Raw genomic sequence first — 5,369 nt, 5'->3', positions numbered from 1 at the left:
AAAATGACCGAGACATATACAGACTAGAGTGAAAATTTACCCTTTGCTTTGTGGGCTTACAGAACCTCCATCCGCACTGCAACCTGGGATACGCCTTTCTCACTTGCATATGGCATGGAGGCAATGCATCCTATTGAGGTAGAAATTCCAACACTGAGGGTCCTAAAGGAGAGTCAGTTATCCAAAGACGAATGGGTCAAGGTAATAGTTGAGCAACTAAATTTGATCGATGAAAGGAGACTTACCGCAGCTTTCCATTTAAAAGCATACCAAAATAGAGTTGCACGCAACTTCAACAAACATGTGCGACCAAACAATTTCAATGAAGGAGATATCGTGCTCAAAGAAATTCGTCTACTGAAACATTCAGACCCTAGGGGAAAGTTCAAGCCAAAGTGGGAAGGCTCGTTCATCGTCAAAAAGATCTTTCAAGGAATGGCAGTACAATTGATGGACTTAAATAGCGAAGAACATCCAAGGCCTACTAATGCAGATCAACTCAAAAGGTATTACGCCTAAAGAATAATGCACATCGGTTTCCCAAAAGATGGCTTCGTATTTGTTTCCAAGATACTGCGGCAAGTTATACATACATCGGTTTCCTTCTCAACATGCAAGTTAGAAGATAAAAGTCTATTGTATCAACCCAATTGATTGATGGTAACTTTGCAGCTACATCGTGTCTCGACACATCCACCAAGATTCAACCTTTTCAGCATTACGTACAGTTTGTTTCGAACCTTCGACCTTGTTTCTTTTGTTGGTTTTTTCGCCCATCGTTTCTCTTTATTTTCGGAAAAAAAAACTTTTGTTTAAAAAAAAATAGAAAAAAAATGTCGATGAGGAAAGCCTTAGGATTGGATATGGTGTTATGTGCAATTAGATAGGCAACGGAGACAAAATTTTCAAAGTTCAAAATTTCACCGACTTTCAGTTTAGCAGGTTTTTTGATGTGTATGAAAAAAAATCATTTAATTTTGGAATTCTTGATAGTTTTTGCTTAAGTTTGTGGTCGAATAAATAGAATTTGAGAAGTTTTATTACAAAAAAAAAAACTATCAATAAAATAATTTAAAAAAAATTGAAAAATAAATAAATAATGCCAATGAGGAAGACCTTAGGGTGATATTGTGCAATGCACGTACCAAATAGGCAACTGAGGCACGAAAAATAAATAAATTGAGTACACTTTTTTAGGTAATAATCTTGTCTAATCAAGCTCTTCGGCATTTTAGATGATATTTATGCAGGAAGGTTTCTTCATCGGATTCCAGATTTTCCCGGCACTGCAAGTCGAAGTCGAGACGAGGACACCACAAGAACGAGACGTTTCATTCACATGGAAGGAGTTTACAATATCATCGTCATACAATTACATTAGAAAAGTCGCCCATTTTGAGGATACATTGTATGATCTTGGCATATCCAAAAACAAACAAAAATATATAGAAAAAGTGGAAACAACAACAAGCAATAAATCAAAAGGAAGAAGGGAGGATCTAATGCATGAAGACGATGGTTAAGTCTGAACATGTCCTGAGCCTCGAGTTCATCACCATTTCCCACTGATCAACACCAACAAACTCTGGATGCAAGATCAGTACCTTATACGCATGGGACAGACATCTTCATCATATGCATGACCGTCCATTTAGTCAAAGAACATCAAAATCCAAATCTGGCTTCAACCTTAGAAACCCTGATTTATCATTAGATATACTCTGCAGATACATACAAAATCCCCAACTCATCAGATCTCCATCTTCCAACCAATATTAAGTTAAACCTTGAGATGTCTTCACCTCGAATGCTGAAAAAATGTACCTTGTGCGGATCTGTAATGAGATTCCGGCTGAAACATCATTTTGGTTAACTCAGCGACGGAGAAGTTGTTCTTCATCTAACCTCCTCTTGTTTCGATATCTTTCATCCACCAGTAGATGATAACAACAGCGATAAACCAAATGAGCAGGAAGTAAAAGAATATATTCTTAATCTACAAATAAAAGCGACGATCAGAAGGAAAAGAAGATTGAAACTCGGATCCGATGATGATGAGAAGGATTCAAGATGGTTTCAGGGTCTCTGATGAACGCTGAAGGTGAAGGAGGCGGATGTGCAGAGAAATGATAAGTTGATGGCCGAGAAGAAGAATACTAGGTATTTAAATGGAGACAATTAGAGTTCCATCAGACATATCCGGGTGTTGGAAAAATAAAGCCCACGACCTCGTGGGCTACCCGACCCATTAGTGTCATCATCAGACCCACTCGGCCCTCTACCCTATTAAAGAAAAAAAAGGAAAAAAGGAAAGAAAATAAATAAAGGGAAAAACAAAATGTAAATGCTGGCATACTTCATAGAACATCTGAAGCGTAGACAATTCTTCAGAAAGAAAGTCGATGCGTGTTTGCTGCCTCAAGGATTCCATGCTGATGTTATCATACTTCGTCATGATACCGTACATTTCATTCACTACAGACTTCAATCGACGTTCGCGGCTATCCACTAAACGAAGCAAATACTCGATAAAATCCTTGTAAGCCTGGAAAAAGATTCAAGTTAATAAGAGGATCAAATGATTTGAACAAGATGACTGAAGTAGCGGTACCTTAGGGATATCATCCGGAAGGGGTAGGCCAACGACGTCTTGAATGTCAAATGGGCCACCTTGAAAAGAAATCACATTTGAAGTGCCAAAGATAGATACTTTGAAATCCCATGGAGGAATCAAGTGACCAGAATCAAGTGGTGAAGCATGCTGAGTAGAAGTACTAGAAGACCCCATCAATAATAGTCGACAAGCAAAATCAGGACCTCCCAGCACGCGATTTTTGGTACTGGACCGAGTGCGATGAAGTGGACCAAGAGAAACAGTTCTCCAATACGTGTCAAAATCTAACCCGCGATCAACTGAGTCTTCATACGAGAGTTGCGGTTCACGTGACATACCATCCATCTCGTAAAATGACGCATTACTGAAGCATGTCTTCTTAGGGGATGAAAGCGGGGTGTAGCGTCCGGCTGACCGATTTGTCGCCCAAATCTATCACCAAGATACCAAGCACAGTAATTCGGACCTCTTAACAGGTAACGTAGTGGGTTACACACAGCGGCATAACTTGCTTTTTGATCCTGACCGATCGGGTAGTTACTCCAAGGGTCCCAGCAAATCTGAAACAAAGGAATATAATTAAAAAAAAAAAGAAATCAGTATATTACGGAATCAATCGTAGTCTCATCCAAACAAAGGCGCATATATGCTGATGAATTTTGTCGTTGTGTATTATTCCATATGGCCATTCGAGGAAATGTTTGGATATCGAAATAACCATCATTGAAGACTGGGCTGCTGGCAGGGATATATTCATAGCACCGGAACTGTCCCAAAAAAAAAAAAAAAAAAAGAACAATGGTCAACACGAGAAGGGAAGACTGAAATCGATCAAGCCAACATAGTACGATATAACAAGGTGCTCACCTGCAGGACAGGCCAAAACCTGCACAAAGATTTTGTTCGGGATCGAGTTACTCGAGAAAGATATTTGTAGAGGTATGCCATCGCACAACTTCCCCAACCATAAAATCCCACCAAATCCAGATCAACAAAGGCATCCAGGTAACCCGATTTGAGTTGACCACTAGCCGAAGAAAGAAAAGTATTACCCATGGACCATGGTATAAACAAGGAAGGCTCTTGTAACATCAACAACTTTGGCGTCATCTTTTGGAGCATCATCAGCGAGTTGTAGTACAACGCTAGAAAAACAGGTTTTCAACGCAGATAAGTTGATCGCTCCCTTATGAGGGAATACATCCCCGCACCACGGCCCTAATATCAATCGTATCCTCTCCTCTGTCATCCCTAGTTCCCAAGGCACCGGGACTCCTATTCCCACGCTTAGTCCGGTAATCATATAAACATCCAAAGGAGTGATGGTAAGCTCGCAGTGTGGGAGATGAAAGGAGTTGGTATCATTCCACCATCGTTCGGTCACAGTAACTACATTCTCCCGGTCATGGAATGGTTTCAAAGCATGGATAAAGTCAAACCAGCCGGTCCCTCGTACAATCTCACGGACACCTCTTCATCTTCTCAGTATTGTCCACTATTCAGCCACTCCAGTATTTGAACCACGGGGGTACACCCAATGGCAGTCCAATAAAAAAATAAACTGAAGGTTAATAAGAATTGATTGAAGGGTAGACACTGAGGATAGAGAGAACAAGATACCATGGAGCCGAAAATGGTAAAACTCACCGTGTCGTCGCGGATCTTTGCCGAAATGTGATGCTCAACATCAGTTAAAGGCCCCACGTTTCTCATTTCACCCACAGTTGGAAGAGGTGGAATTCTCGATAGAACGGTTCTCGGACGTTGGTATGACATGCTGAAGAAATAATGATAAAAAGAAAAAATGGGTTGTTTCATGAGGTATAATTTCCTTTCTCTATTTTATAAAGGAATCTTTAGCTTCTACAACAAGATTGGAAGATAAACTCATAAACACACCTCTATAGAATTTGCAAAAAAAAAAAAAAAACAGCATTGAAAGCGAGAAGATACAGCTCAAAAAGGGATACACGAAGATCAACAACACATGATTCAAAACCTCCTGGTTTAAACGGGACCGACAAAGCTCAACCAAGACGAAATCTGGCCAACGCCGGAACCTCTTTATCAATTTTTCAAATCATTTTGAAATACAAACAAGATTATTGGTGCGAAATCGGGCTCTTGAGGGGCAACTGTTGATACCCCAATTTTGCACCACAGAGCCGGATATCAGAAATATTGTGTCAGGGACGAATACCAAAAACACTACGTCGTAGCCGGTTATGTATCTTTTTTCCAGAAATACTGCTTCAGAGCCGGATACCAGAAATAGTGCTTCAGGACCAATACTGGTACAAACAATTCTACTCCACTTTTACCACAAAACAAAACAAACAAGAAAAAGACAAAAGAACTAGAAACCAAAAATTCATTTACTTTACCCATCTTTCCCTCCTAACCATTCCGTATAACATGCAAAGGAAATCAAAACTTTCACCAAAAACCACTCATATTCCACCCTCCCAATATTCTATCAAATCCCCTTACTATTCCATACACTATTCTCTACATACCCATATGCCCTACTCCTACCTTTATAAACCCCCAAATACTTCACCCAAAGACAGAGAAGAAAAACATCATCCCCCTCTCAATACCTTCACCGAATGTTCACCCCACTTATTTTCTAAACCATTTCTATAAAAATACTTCCACTTCACATGGTCCCTTACCAACCCATTTACAACTACAAAAAATCTTGTAACATTAAAAAAAAAAGATAGTCATTTGCTTTTCAATAGTATCTAGTTAC

The 5,369-nt window shown here is 39.7% G+C and overlaps 1 long non-coding RNA gene across 2 annotated transcripts; it reads right to left on the bottom strand.

Moving 5' to 3' along the window:
* Positions 1 to 1,311: 1,311 nt before the first annotated feature.
* Positions 1,312 to 5,002, bottom strand: LOC113276152. 2 transcript variants are annotated; one of them, XR_003324089.1, is made up of 4 exons: positions 4,262 to 5,002; positions 3,482 to 4,109; positions 2,612 to 3,381; positions 1,312 to 2,545 (listed from the first exon to the last, which is right to left on the bottom strand). It is a non-coding gene; the product is annotated as an uncharacterized LOC113276152 (long non-coding RNA). The 2 variants fall into 2 exon arrangements; XR_003324088.1 differs by having other exon boundaries at positions 3,482 to 5,002.
* Between the last annotated feature and the right edge of the window lie 367 nt (positions 5,003 to 5,369).

The sequence above is a fragment of the Papaver somniferum genome, chromosome 4 (genome assembly GCF_003573695.1).
Source record: "Papaver somniferum cultivar HN1 chromosome 4, ASM357369v1, whole genome shotgun sequence".
Taxonomy (NCBI): Eukaryota; Viridiplantae; Streptophyta; class Magnoliopsida; order Ranunculales; family Papaveraceae; genus Papaver; species Papaver somniferum.
Note: the sequence above shows the minus strand (reverse complement) of the source record. Positions and strands in the feature narration are given on the sequence as shown.